The 15,654-nt window shown below is 41.8% G+C and overlaps 1 protein-coding gene across 3 annotated transcripts in view; it reads left to right on the plus strand.

The window, feature by feature from the left end:
* Positions 1-854: 854 nt before the first annotated feature.
* Positions 855-15,654, plus strand: part of LOC120561949 (zinc fingers and homeoboxes protein 2-like) — a 28,376-nt gene continuing 13,576 nt past the window's right edge. The window contains exon 1 of one of the 3 annotated variants that reach the window (XM_039805296.1): positions 855-877. The gene's annotated coding sequence lies outside the window, so the exon portion shown is untranslated. Of the gene's footprint in view, positions 878-902; positions 1,266-15,227; positions 15,318-15,654 lie in introns of those variants that run through there. The other 2 variants (XM_039805295.1, XM_039805297.1) reach the window with 2 other exon arrangements.

A 15,654-nucleotide genomic window follows, 5' to 3' on the forward strand; every position in this document is an offset into this window, starting at 1 on the left:
AACAAATCACTGCCTCAGAAACGGAGTGAAATCAGTTGATTAGGGTTTTTTTTTAAAACAGATATATCTGTTAAATATAAATATACATATGCTTGCAAAGCCCTATTGATGCATTTGCTTATTCCCTAAGGGCTACAGGCCACATGTCAGCAAACCTTTATCCTGCTGAAGTGTCCATGAGCAAAAGAATAGCTTCCAAGTCCAGGGTCACCGCGCGCTGTAACTGAACCAGGACTCTAAGCTCTGTGAAACCTGTGAATACAGACTTTCTTATTTTATTAAAATAACACTTTCTCTGTGATCCTGTGAATATGTTTCATTCATGAATGACACTTTGTATTGTTTTGTGGAAACCAGAGGCATCACTGCAGTACAAATATTCTACATGACTCCACCATTGGCTACATGAAGAATGGGATGCAAGGTCAGAATCAATTCTACAGAGGATCCAGTGGAGGTCAGTGTTGCGTGTGAGCTCACTGAGCCGTCTGTGTCACTGCCATAGGTCACTTCAGGGCAGTTTGTCTCAAAACAAACTGTGAGTATCAGCTGACCTCAGTATAACCTTTCTGGATCCAGATGTGAGTGTGTTTTCTGTCTGTGTGTGTGTGTGTGTGTATGTGATGAAAGGGCGGGGATGTATGCAGTTTCCCACTGCAGACCAGCTTCCACTTGAGAAAGCACTGCAGCAACTCCTCTCACATCACATGCACTACATTCAGAGGGAAGAGGGAGAGGAAAGAGGGGTGGGCGGGGTGAAAGAGGGAGGGTGGGGCTTTTGGGGTAACAAACGCCCCCTCTGATAGCCTACTTTAATATGCAATTAGCTCCAAGCGAAGAGGCAGGCAGGCATCATCAACTCAGGCGCAACTTGACGGTAACACGGCGCAGTCCATTCATTTTTAAACTAGCGGGAATGCTTAATGGAGCCACAGGCACTCCTGCTGCCGTCTCGACAGAGAGTTGTTTCACTTTACTCCGTCTGTTTCTGAACTTTTCACGGCAATAACACTATGGACCCGCCATGGGCTGACACCGGCGCTCCGATACGGCATGCAAATACGTACTCTGACGTCGGCGATCATGTGGCTTTTGGCGTAGATCCTCCTTGTGATCGCCAATTTTTTCTTTCCTGTCGCCTGTTGTCTGCTCGGTTATTGGACCGCCGCGAGAGTGTTTGAAACCGATTTGGCTTATTTCTGGGTCTAGCAGTCGCTTTGGGATTGTACGCACTAACCTGAGCGTCGCGCCAAAACGGTGGGCAGGTAAGAAATGGATAAACTCTTCCTCTGTTTTTCTAATGGTTCGCCACGGCTTCCCCCTCAGAAGTCTCTCAAGTTAAAACTGCACGTTGTTGTTTTTGTGCCCCTCTCTTGGCTTGCTCTGCCCCTTGCGTGGCTCCCAAACACCAACACGCCTCTGTATAAATATTTTAACTTGTCTAGCCGCATGAACTTTGCCTGCCTCTGTCGTCTACACCTGCGTGCTGAGACAATGTGTCCGCCAAGTTGTTAATTGGACGTTTCTCCCCCCCAGTGTTTAAGTTTCACTTTGATGCGTTGTGGCCGTGGTGAGAGAAGGCAGACAGGAGAAACATCGTGTCGCCTACTTTTTCCTCCTCCCCGTGTCGACATAACCAGCAAAACATGGCCGTCCTTTGCCGACATGTTGTTACGTCGATGGCGAGAGGGGGAACATTTGGGGAGAGTGTTTTTCTGCGCCCCACTGTCACATCTCGGGCTGGCCGGTGGAAACGGCCGTTAAACTTAGCACCGCCGCCGGTGTGTACCCGCTCACAATCGGCGGCACTGAGGTTTGAGTGCAACTTTTTGAGTCCGACGTTGTTTATACTTTGATTTGCGCGTCTCTGTGATGTAGGCGTAACGTTACCCCTGGTGATGCCTCCTCCCCTCCGACACCACGGCTCACTCAGGCTACTGCATGCAGACAGACACACACAGTCAGTAGCCTACTGTAGCATAGGAGCTGATTTATATCCTGCCATTGCAGTAGGCCTTCAACTGCTGCTCTTTTTTTATTCAGAATATCAACTTTGGTAATGAACCCTAGTGTCCCGGACTGTAGGCAGTGTGTGTGTGTGTTGCACTCCTCTGGAGGCAACACGCTTAAACTAAAAGGAATAGTGTAACCATTTAAACCATTTGAAGTGATTGTGGTTGTTTTGATTTATTTCATTGCGTAGCATACCTAATGTTGTCCTGCACTGCATAAGATGGCATTAGTCAAGTCACGGAGAAGAGATATGAACATAAACAGATACAGGATGAGCATTGAACCCACATCATTATAAACATACTCCAGTGCCATAGTTCAAACGTGGGGATTCGGCTTGCTCCTGTTGGCCAATGTATAGCATTTACCTGGTTTTCTAGTTTCTTACACCATTGTGTCACGTAACAGTCAATTTTATATACAGTAGCCTACTATGTCTTATTATTATTATTATTATTATTAAATAGGTTTATTATTGGGAGACCATGCCAAAACATTTCTTAAAAGTCACTGTAAACCTTCCAATTTGGGACCTGAGTCTGATTCTATTCTAACCCTACATAATTACCCTATATGACATAAGTGCAGCATATACACCCACAGTAGAACTAAACACTTTCAAGGGACAATATCCTGGTAAAAAGAGCACTATTAGTACATACCCTAAATTGAGGTATTTGAAGAGGAAATCTTGAATTGGTGCATTCTACAAACCATAAATCTAGTGTTTATTGGCCTGTAAATGTGTTGTATTCTGTGTTGCGTGTGGACATAATAATGGTTGTATTGGAGTCTGTCAACGACATACTCCTGAGTACTGCCGATGATGACGTTAAAATGAAAATGATAAGCAAGCAAAAAGTAACACCTGACTATGACAATTCCAAGAATGGAGACACTCCAGCTCCCTGTGCCACTTACAATTAGATATAGACTCTGACAGCATGTACTGTAGTTGAGATTAAAGTAGCATTTTTATATTTTATTGGTGGTTGTGATAAACAGCCCCTAACACAAATGTACTATACTGTAATTGAATGCACCTGTTCACCAGTGCAAAGTCTTAGACCTCTGACAGGTCTACACACTCAGTTCCTACAGGTGGGCCAATTCATTGAACAGCATATTGCTTTTTTAAGTAAAGCTGTCAACCCATACATTCTAACTGTGCTGTCTGATGAATATTTTGTTCATTAGACAACATTCCCCTCATACTGGGATGACCCACTATGTTGCTAAACATTCCTTGATCAGCAGCCCAACAGAGCCCAATCTGTAAAAGATGTAAGTGATTTTGATCACAGCGCAGTTAACCCCCCTATTTTTTTCCAGTCAGCAATTCCTCTGGGTATAAACTTGGCTTCGCTCACTAAGCCATGCACTCTTGCTCTTTCCATGTGTGTAGAAATGTGGCTCGTGTTTGTTCTTCACATGGTTTCCACGTGTGATCTGCCAAATCAAAGATAATGTTATATAATTTAGAATGACATCCGGCTCATTTTTATTGGTAGCGGAACAATCAAAGGGTTTCTGTTGATAAAAGTAGACCGTCACGTTTCAAATCACATAACAGTTGCTTAGCGTGTTGTGTAGCAAAGCTTTTTTGCAGAACAACATAGGGAATACAGCCAAAAATAGGTGTGTAAGGTAAATTATGATTGTGTTGCTTGCCCAAATGAATGAACTGTTAGCAAGTCAGTGTACTGGAAAAGAAGTGGTGAATGTAAAGGAAGACTATTTAAAATCCCTATTCTTGTCCAGTTTGGGGTATAAAGGAGTTGTTGTTGTTGTTGTTGAATTTACAGTTTTGACAGATGCAAGATTAAGGCTGTTTAAATATTTTTTTGGGAAATTGTTTTTCTAGGTATTGCTTAAGGGATTAGAGAAATGGACAGATGTCTCCACCCTACCTTGTTGTCTATAACATTAGTGATTGCCTCATCATTACTAACACTGCACAGCAGAGAGACAGCATTTTAGTAAGGAGAGCTTTTCTGAACAGCCTACAATCCTTTGGATTGTTTACAGTAGCTATTATTATAAGTGGCATAAAAGATAAATGTACTCTCATTGAATCGGCTATTTTTCCAGTCTTGCTCAGCCATGTGGTGTTTTCTCAATGTACTGTGACCTCCTTAAAATGTCACATCCGAAACATCCAGCTGTGAGGTGATCCACTCTATTTGTTCTTAGAGGCGTTTATTCGTTTACTGTAGTCAGATGGTGGAAAATGAACAAGACTCAGTCTGTCATATTCAATTTAGAAACCATTGGTATGGTCTGACAGTGAAGAACGTGCACTACAGTCAAATATAATTTTTATAAATCACGTGCAAGATCTGATTGTTGACAGGTATCTTAGCGAGAGCTACTGTATTTAAATTGTCTGATGCCATTTCTGACAGCTAACTGGAACTAAGCTGGAGCAGAAGATGACAGTGAAACAATGAGAAAGTATGTTTGTTTTAGGTACATTAAAGTGGAGAGGTAGTTCTATTTCAGTGCTATGGGAGAAAGTATATGTGGTGTGTGCTGTATAGTTGTCAAAAGTAATGATTCTTTCTCGATACCATATGTTTAAAACAATACAGTCTGACAATAACATTTTCAACCCAAGGCTGCACAGATGAAACAACGGGCAAGAAAATCAACTTGTCCTCAACCTGTGACTATTACTAATATGTGTGTTCTGACCAAATAAATATTCCTACAGTTTATAACATCGAAATAATCTGAAGCATGCTAAGAGCATAGAACTTGCAAGAGGGAGTTAGATTTTTAAGTGGCATGTGGCACGTGCCAGTGGCATGTACTTCCGTATGCCAATTGCAATTGCGTACATAGACTGTATTGCGTATGAATTGACGCCGTAGCGAGTAGTATGAAAGGGTGAAAATCCAGGGTCAGGGTGGAGGATGGGTAAAACACAGGACTTTCACCCAGGAGAGCGGGGATCGAGTCCCGAGTGTGACTTTGTGTCCCGCGATTGATATTTCTTTTTCACGTTTGTTGTTTTCTTAACCCTAACCCCGTTATTCTTTTCCTAAACCCAACCATTTGTTCTTTTCCTAAACCCTAACCTAACTCTGTTCTTCTTTTCCTAATCCCAACCGTTTCTTCTTTTCCTGAACACAACCCGCGTGTCACGTAGCCTCGCGATTAAGACATAGCCTCGCGATAACACGCCACGTGGCTTTAGAAAGTGCCACGTATATTTCAGCGAAATGTTGCGCTCGAAGTTATATTTTAACGTTATGTTATATTTTACATGTTACGGTGAAGAACTAAGTTGTATTTGAATGTTATAAGTTATGTTTTACGTCTTGCGGTGAAGAACATGCCACTTCTGGTGGCACATGCCAGGACATGCCACTTCCGGCCGTCACATGCCACTTAAAAATCTAACTCCTACTGGAACTTGCTCGTGACTTTAAATAATATTTATATATTTTTATTTTATAGGAGTATATTAACGTGAACAATAATACCCATGTTGCTTTTTTTGCTTTGTATGAGACAAAATGTACCGGTGCTATATTTTTTTTTTTTGTTTGTCAGACCTCTTTATTCCATGATGTGTGGCTGTTATTTTTAGAGTCGTGTCAGCTGACCTGCGGTTTGTTTGAAAAAGTTTGTTTTTCACATTTATCAGAAACATCCATCCATTCATTTCCTAACTGCACATTACACTGCCACATCCAATCCCGAGCTATATACTCATGGCTGTCTGTTCTCTTGGTGAAACACTGGAATGAGTCACCGCGGGTTGGAGGACGTAGGTTGTTGTCATCATCACGGCCGGTCGTGCTCAGCGGGGCTTTGTGATGACATCAACATCTACGCTACGCTGTGCTTTTGTTCCAGTGTTTTTCAGTTTAGGTCCCCTCTCGGCTGTGCCTCCCACTGGCTTCTCAGACGTGTTGTTAGGTGACTAAGGCAACCACACACATGAGCTCATCACCTGTAGGTGTGGCTGAGAGGGAGAGCGTGATGGAGGGAAGGAGACCATTAGAGAGGTATAGCTGAGGGGGTTACATAGGGACAGAAGGGGAGGGAGCATGAAATCAACACTGTACGAGAGAGTACACGTGATGTCTGAGAGAGACGGAGTGATACAGTGGAAGAGACAATTGAGTGACACTGCACAAGAGTGACGAGAGAGGACAACCGAAGTAAGAAGCAGATGGAGACTAAAGGTCCACATGCATCTTAACTTGTAAAAGCAATTGTCCACATTGGTGTCATGTCAGTTTTTGGTGTGAAAGGCTGCGAGTTGCCTCAAGACCTAGTTGGATTCCTGGAAATCTTCAACCGCAGCCTTAGTGGAAACCAAAGCAGAAACGTTTCCAGGTAAAGTACACAGCAGGTCACAACGCTCTTACATTATGATGTGCTTTTATGTGTCCATGAAGGCAATCCCTCTTACTGGTGTTGTACCAGAGATGGTGTTGCCAGTGTGTGCACATGGAAGTGATAACAGAAAGCTGCAGTTGTTAGCATATAAAGAATTTAAGGTACGTCTGTGGTATTTAACATGTCGGAAATCCAACCGGACTAAAGGTGTCGCAAAGAAAACCAGCGACGTCGAGAGAGCCAGAGAGTGACAAAGAAAAGAAAGAAGACACGAGAGACAGAATGTCTAAGCGGTGTGAATGAGAAACCAGAGACGGCCTAGGAGTGACAGACTGCAAGAGAAGTGTGTGGGAGAAAGAGCAGGTACACTGGACCCCATCGTTAGTATCTGCAGTTGGTTATTTCATAAGCTGTGTATTTTATTAAAGACTCCCCTGCTTTATTGCTGCATTGATTATTATCTAGGTCTATGGGTGCAAAGCAGTTTGTAGAGCGGTGTGCTTCTGCATGTGTAAGCATGTATTAAACTACCCCGTGTTCATCATCCAGAGGGCTCATTTCTCATTGCCACTGCAGTCTTTTAGAACTTGATATTGCTTCCGCGGTTGACAAATTAAATCCTCTGCTAGCGAAAGTTAGTTCACACCCTTGCAGGTCGTTCATGCCTGTTTGAGCATGTGTGCTCCCCTTCTCCCATCCCACTGTGTCCTCCAAAATTCAAGTTTTGGGGGGAAAAAAACGAAAGGGGATAGTGGGGGTGAAATCTTTTTAAAAGGCCTCCTGCACTGCACCACGTCAGCCACTGGCACAGCAGACATACACCCCTCCTGCCAGCGTGAGACCAATGAGGAGAGGCCGAAGCTATTTACAAGCCACACCCACTGCAGGGAAGGCAGAGATTGACGGGTCGGAAATCCGGCCCCGCTGGAGCACCAAATGCTCGCTGCGCTCCAAAGTCTCCAAGCATTCTCATTTGGACTCAAGACATACTGTACATCCTTCTCTCCCTCTCATGCATTGACGCCCACATAAAAGGACATACTGTGTACAACAATATGAATACTATACAACAACCTAAACCAAACCTAAACATTATAGCACACTGCATTTGCAGTGATTACGACGTGGTAACCGTTGGACTGACGCTTTGCTGAACCCCCTCCCACAGCCTTTGTCACTGTTGACCTAATTTGGAGGCTGCTGGTGGGGTGCAAGTTGACCCTTGCCCTACTTTCACAGTGCATTACTGTAACGAAAAAAAACTCACACTTTACTCCGTCCAAACAAAATCCAAGAGCATCATTAGCAGTGGTTTAAGCTCTTAAAAGTTGACATGGTGAAGAACAAGGTTTCCGGTGGAGAGCAGTGCTCAGTTAATAAGTGTGGCTAGTTGTGCATAAGGCCATTAGTGAGAGTGGAAGAGGAGAATAGAGCTGGACAGCAAATAGGACAGCAAAATCAAGTCGAGGGAGGCTATTGCCATGGAAGCTAAATACAAATGTGCAAGAGGTATGGTTAACCCCTGTATTATTCTGTTGTAATGAAACACACCCCATCTGCTTTTCATTCCCACTCACAGCCCTGGCATCAAGTGAATGCTCGCTGACGTGTTGGCCTTCGTCATTGGGGTCATTTTGTGAGTCTATATGGGGTTGCAGCAACAAACTGAATTGCTTTACATGTAACACGACTGTGTGTGTTGGAGACACATCAGTTCCTGATGTTCAGCCGGCAACGCCAAATCTGAGCATGTTTGCTGTCAGTGACTGTTGGGTTTGGAAATACATTCAGATGAGGAAGCAGTCGGTAATGTGTTACATGTACACTGGCTTACACAAGGTGCTAAGAACGTGGACAGAATTTAGTTATATGGTGTAAACCTCGCCGTCATGCAGAAAAAGTGAATTTGGGATGGATTTTAAAACATCCCTGCTGTCCTGACAATAATGACCTCTGCTGGGTTTCGGCTCCTGGATACAAGCGCACGCACGCTTTCTGTTGGTTACAGTGTTACCATAGTAACGCAACCATCAGCAGCAGAGTGGGTGACACTTGGATATTTTTAAAGATTGCCCTTTGTGTGTGTGACAATGCACCTGTGTGTTCAGACAGGTCTAACAATGTCAGACTATGTGTCTCTGTGTTACGTGAACCCGAATGAACGGAAGACTTGACCCAATTCTTGACCCAATGCGGTGTAGTCTGCTTGACAGTGTTTCTACCATACTGTGTATATAGGCCACTGTGTCTCTTATATTGTAGGTTAAACAAGGTCCCAGCAGTGATGACCAGTCTAGCTTTCCGTTACTTCACGGAGTAGGGCTGCAACTAACGATTTATTTTCATAGTCAATTAATCTGTTGATTATTTTTGCGATTATTCAGTTAGTTGTTTGGTCTATAAAATGTCAGAAAATGGTGAAAAATGTGGATCAGCGTTTCCCAAAAGCCCAAGATGACGTCCTCAAAGGTCTTGTTTTGTCCACAACTCAAAGATATTCAGTTTACTGTCACGGAGGAGAGAAGAAACTAGAACATATTCACATTTAAGAAGCTGGAATCAAAGAATTTTTACTTTTGTCTTAAAATATTACTCAAACCGACTAATCGATTTATCAAAATGGTTGGGGATTAATTTAAGAGTTGACAACTAATCGATTAATCGATAAATCTTTGCAGCTCTATCAAGGAGAAAGTTTGGCAACTTGTCACAAAAGTTGATGGGTGTGTGATATTGCAAAAGTAGCCCCTGCCCCTTTTTAGTAGATTGAATAAAATGTGCAATATACACAATTTACTGATGTGACCAAATCTTGTTCAAATCAAAAGAGCATTGCAAAATCGGCTTTGTCACTCTGATACATATCAGTGTCAGTGTATTAGCCTATAAATAACAAGAAGTTGCGAAACAAAAATATGTTTTGAAGGCATTTAGAAACATTGTCGCCATTAGTTTGTCCCTCAGAGAGACCTGACAAGATTATTTCTCAACTGTAAAAAAAAAAAGAAAAGAAAAAGGTCCCGCTCAGTACATATCTGGTAACAGTTCTTTAATAACCTAAATTTAAAGAAGTTTAATATTTTAGGGCAATACACTTGTTGGCTTTCATGCGAGGGATCCTTATTTAAAATGTTTATGTGTAAAAGAAAATAAATATGATATACCGATAGCATTTTTTTGTATTACTCACTTAATATCCGCATTGGCCTCAGGAATGAATCCAGTATAGGTTGGGCTCCAGTGACAAAATAACCATTTTCATTGTTTATCCACGTTCAGTCTTTATCACAGCCCAGCAAAAGTAGCGCGTCTCTGTTGCCAGGCAGAACCTACCACGCACTCAAACACAGTGCAGCACTGCTTTGCTCTAGAGGAGGCACGTGATGAAATTTAAATCAATTCTGCGACGGTCCCTCTTCCACCCCTGCTGGGACATGTTGTATTAATGGTGGTAGTGCTTCTCCTCACCCACACAATTCAGACGCACACATTGTCCTCGTCGCTGCAGTGGCTGACTTGTGGACCAGCAGTCAGAAAGGGAGAACTCACTCCATACAGCAAGTCTCCATAAAGCAGTGTGTGCACTCCCTCTGCAATATGTTTTGGTTACTTGTGATATGAAGTGTGTGATCGAGCTTCAAAGTTTTAGTTAATGTTACAGCAGTCAGTGTTTCTGCAGCTAGTGGTGTCTATGCTGCGTTCTTGTCATGTTGTGCTGGTTATTTTAGAGCCCTGGTGTTACTGGCTGGTTTGTACTTCATGCATGGCTTCATTTGCGGGAGCTGCAGAGGTTGCCATCCTGACTGCCTGCCTGAAAACTCGGGCACTCGGTTGGCTGTGTCTCTACATTTCATGGACTTGCAAGAGACTCAAGTGTACCTGATCAATCTTGTTGCATTATATAATTTAATATTTACTGTAGGCCTGTAACAATTATTACATACTTGTCTAATTGTCAATATGTGTACATAATCGCGGCATCTTTGTTTAACCGCAATTAATTGCTAACATTAGCTAAGGTCTTAAGGCGTATGACTGATTATCGTTGATTTTGTTTACATATGCCAAATTGTAATTATATAAGTGATTATCGGTCGGACTATATATTTTTATTATTATTTCCATTGTGAGTTGTTGGCACTTGACCCTATATACGTTCATAGCAACAAAAATGACAAGTGGGGATACAGTTGGAAGAAATGTTTTACTATAATAAAGAGGCGTTGTTTACTTCGTAGGCCATGTTCGTATAACCTGTGTTATTCCATTATCTGGGACAGTGATATAACCAAAAGATTTTATTTATCACAAATGTAATTTGTTTAAAAAAGTAATAAATACATATTTTTAAATTTCACTGAAAATCGCAGTTATTTCTGAGACAATTAATTGTACAGCAACATTTTTAATTGTTACAGCTCTAATTTACTGTATCATATCAACAGTGTGCACATGATGCCTTACATTTCCATGAAACACAGACAAGCCTTTAACCTCACATATGCCTTGCTTTTTAATGTGTCACTGACAATAAAGCAGCAACCTTTTGACCTTAACGTCTGAGCCACAGGTCCTGTAGTTACTCTAGTGATCCATAAGAAAAGTTTCCCCCCCACCCCCCAATAATTACATCACTATAAACATCATGACACGTTTAGCAGAAACAGTTGGCATGGGGTATGTAGGTTCAGATGTGTTTTAAAACACAGGATATCTGCAACAGGCCTTCTGTTGCAGATATCCTCTGTTTCACTCCCCTTCCAAAACTTCAGTTTCTGAGAGCACAGTCTGAGTCATATGTTTCCCCCCCAACTACACTTTGAGATTACATCAATGATGCACAGAAATAGGAGCCGACAAGAGTGTGCTGCTGTGACTCATCTGTTTAGTGTTGTTCTCTTCCCGCTGCTCTTTGGATAGATATCCTTCCTATAGCACTACCATATTTCTGTTGTATTAGATCATCTGTCTGTCTTCAGACATTAGACAGACTCAGTGGTACGAAGGATTTGAATTGATTTCCCCTGTGTTCTCTCCAGTATGCATGCCAGGGCTGATAAATGTAGCTGCTGCCTGGCACCATTAAAGGTAACTCCTTCAAAAAAAAAAAAGATGGCTCCACTAATATAATGCACCAATCAGACAGACAGCCAGACAACTGGCGAGTACAGATAGACGGGCAGGCAAGGGACTGCCAGGCTGGGTATTCATACAAGTTTAATGAGCGTGCAGACAGTAGGGAGTTTGTGGCTCCAGCACAGCGCTCACTCTGCACACAGATGCTAACTGGCTGACTAGGTTAGACACACTGAAGAAAAGGTGCGAGACTCACTTGTTTGACCCAGGTTATAAAAGCAGCCGAGTTTTGAGTGCAATCATTTTTTTGTACTCGAAATAAAGTCAAAGCAATGATGTTAAGAATGTTCAGATGGCTGACTAGTAGTCTGAAACATTAGTCTGAGCACATTTCTTTCAGCTCCACAGCTGGGGTGTTTACAGACAAACAAAAAGAACAATGTGTCTCTCAGGGACAACGAATGATTAATAAGACTGAAGCCTGTTAATAAGGTTATTATCACGGTATTATACAAGTTATTTTGCTAAAGTTAGTGTGACTGGTGAATAGTTATACATTTTCCCGGTTATTGATCACGCACTGTACTAATTTATCTTTTCCATGATGGCATTCAGTGCTCCCAAGCAGCCAGTAAAGGCAGCAGGAGAGCGGCCCCTCTCCTGGTAGAGTAAAGAGAGGAAGAGGATTTTGGTGCCAGTGTATCCTCAGCGATTAGCACTCTTTGTACAGGCATTTCTCTTTATTTGAGACAGTCAGCTCACACGAGTTTAATTCAACTGCAACATCTCAAACAGCAGAGCTGTTTGTGTTTATATTGTATAAGATAATGTTCATTTTTCTGAGTCAGCCTCTGTTCAAAATCATGTCATGTTGTAAACGTTTTTTTTTTTTTCTTCTATCAAGGACTCAACAGGCACTTACTTAATATGCAAACCGGTGTCTGATGTCATCCAGTCACTTGTGGCACATTTTTAAGGAGCCACTGGTAGCTTTTATGAGTTGACAACAGTGACATTGTTAAGCTATATAGCAGTTGTGTTTTCGGCTTACTAATATAGATGTTGCATAAATGGAACTGCTCATCCTCTCTACCTCTACTTGTGTGGGTTCAACACACCAGTAGGAGGTAAAGCAGTCCAGCTACAGCGCTCTCTCTTCCGTTGTGCTCACAGTCCAGCCACTGTCGCCCATATGCACGCACAGAAAGTGTTGAGGCTGTATCCGCAGTGAGGCGGCAGATGTTCACCAGGTCGTGTAAAGGGGCACCTGAGATGCAGCTGACAGATGCATCTCCAGCTCCCTCTTTCCAGATGTTGGCTAGGCTACATTTTAGGATTTTGGGCAGACTTTGAGGGACAGATTAGAGCTGCAAAGATTAATCGATTAGTTGTCAACTCTTAAATTAATCGCCAACTATTTTGATAATCATTTAGTCGATTTGAGTAATTTTTTGAAAGTACAAAAGTAAAAATTCTTTGATTCCATCTTCTTAACACAATTTTTGTTTTTATATCAGAAAATATGGGATGTAGAAATAAGCGCTGTGTAGAAGAAAAAATTTACAATTTAAAACGTTGGAAAAAGAAAAAAAACTATCTGTGAAAAAAAAGGCGTCGAAAAAAACCTTTTTTCAAGGTTGACGGGAAGACAAACACAAGAGTTAAATGTGAATAATTTCTAGTTTCTTGTCTCGTCTGTGACAGTAAACTGAGTGTTGACAAAACAAGACATTTGAGGAAGTCATCTTGGGCTTTGTGGAAACACTGTTCCACATTTTTCACCATGTTCTGTCATTTTATAGACCATACAACTAACCGAATAAGCGAGAAAATAATCAACAGATTAATCGACTATGAAAATAATCGTTAGTTGCAGCCCTAGGACAGATAGTGAGTGGAAGAATGAGTATGTACACTGCAGTGTTCACACAATGTGTGTAATCATCACCCAAAACAGGGTTAGTAGGATAATCAGGAAGCTTGTAACCTTTTTTTCTACGGAAGCAATAGTTTCTATGTGCTGTTCATGATTAGCTCTGATTATTCAAGTGAAGCTGAATAGGCTAAACCTCACAAATGCATGGGAACAGATTGGGATTCACCAGGCTACTGTCGGTAATGTGTGCAAGATTTCTCTGTTCCTGTTTTTTTTTTTTCTCTCTATCTCTAAAAACACCGGTGTTCTGGTCATTTCTGTATACAGTCTCTGTCAGTGACACTGATGTAGCAGCTACTTGACTACAGCTCTACGTCCACGGTTGCTATAGCGACACCATGGCAATGAGTCTGCATTCTAATGATGCCTCAGTGGGTTGTATCAGGAGTTGAGATATCTCGGGACAAAGAGTGGACTAGCAAAGGACGCCCTTGGAGCCTTGAAGGGTATGGTGCCATGTGATTGATGCCTAGCTGCCTGGCGGGGTAGCCCAAATGAAGCATGTGACACTTTGGTGTGACTACAAACAAAGATTCTCTATAACTAAAGATAGCCCATTACACGCTGTCCCGATGGCATGAAACGGTACACACTTCCTGTCCCCTAAGTGAGCGTGACCTTGTTTGTGTAGTGTAGTGAACGTCATGTGGATGGATGAAAAGTTACATTTGCATAATATACTTATTAATGCTTATTATTAATATTTTCTTTTGCTCACATTAGATATTTATACCGTTAAAAGCCAGATTTAGCATTAAGAAAATAAGTTATCTGTGGTGTTTGCAAGCGTCGGTTAACTTTAGCCTATCTGTGTTAACAGATCTCACGAGAGTTTGTTGCTTAGACAGAAACGGGTCTCAAACAAAGTACATTTTCTCCTGATTTGTCCATCTGAAAATGCCATTTTTGTGTCCGAGGTAGGTGGCAGGAGGTATGTGGCTTGTGGAAAATTGGTCCAATATTTACTTTGGTGACTATGGGGCGAAATAATCGGTCATACATTGTGTTCACATTTAATTCTCCCATTGGAATCAATACACTCAACCCACGGAAATGACTGAGTTGGAGCATCTCGGGTCCTAAGTAAACAAAGTAAAATCCTAACCTGCTGAGCTGACAGTAGACTAAAGCCTTAGGTTAGGGTCATATTTACTGTTGCCCCACCCTTTAGCAGTGTAACCGTACATGCTTAAATATGATCATACTGTTAAGTAGGATCTTTGTTTGGTGGGGTCAAACCTATTTCTTCTGTCAATATTTCCTCATAAGCATCAAATATTTAAGTAGTGTAGTAGTAATTTGGTGGAGGGCTTTCCCTCGTTCTCTGTGCCGACTTGGTTTTACGGAGCCTCATTATGTCTTGATGGAAGAGCACGCTGCTGCATCGACTCATTTTTTCTCATGTGAATGAGTATGAAGCCTCTGCATGAGGCCTCCAGAATATCAATAGACCTTTTTCAGCCAGATAAGCTTCTCACTCTCCTCATTACAATATTACCCTAGGAAAGTTTTCTCTGCTCACTCTCCCTCAGCTTTTCCTAACTGCTTTTTTTCATGGAGCTTTCATTTCAACAGAACCCAAAATAAAAGCTGCTCTTGGCTTTTTAAGATGTCTTTCTGAAGCTGGTTTGGTTGAAGCTCTGGTTTCTCTATTCACACTACTGCAGCACAATCATATATGATTAGTCTATATTTTTCAAGACAACTTGTCTTACTGTCAGCTGCATATATTTGCATACCAACTGCACTATCAAAGTGTGATGATAAATGTTTTTACTGTACATAAATAGACACTAGCTGGTCCATGTAGCGGAGTTGTTTTCATTTTCAGTCAGGGTGAAGCTGCAAAACACAGCTGCTGCTGCTGCTGCTGCTGCTGCTGCCACCTGAACTCTTCTGGTCTCAGCCAGGTAAAACTGACAAACTGGAAATATAGCAGGTGGGTGTTGGAAGTGGCCAAAGTTCATATGGCCTGAAAGATTGTTGCCCTGATTGTGCAACCACTTGTCTTTAATGTCTTAGAAAAACAATATAACAATATTTATTACAGCAACTTTCTTACTGATCAGTGAATAGTTAACCCTAATGTATTCAAAATATATGCATAGTTGTTTTGCCAACACCACATGAGATGGGGTGGGGGGGGGAGCTGTCATTAAAGGTGCAGTAGTTAAGAGTTATGAAACTAACTTTGTCATATTTGCTGAAACTGACACCACCTACAGCCTGTAGTGTGAGTTGCAAAAATCCACAGCTCCCTGTTCAGATGCACCAAT

This window comes from Perca fluviatilis, chromosome 7 (assembly GCF_010015445.1).
Source record: "Perca fluviatilis chromosome 7, GENO_Pfluv_1.0, whole genome shotgun sequence".
NCBI classification, from domain to species: Eukaryota; Metazoa; Chordata; class Actinopteri; order Perciformes; family Percidae; genus Perca; species Perca fluviatilis.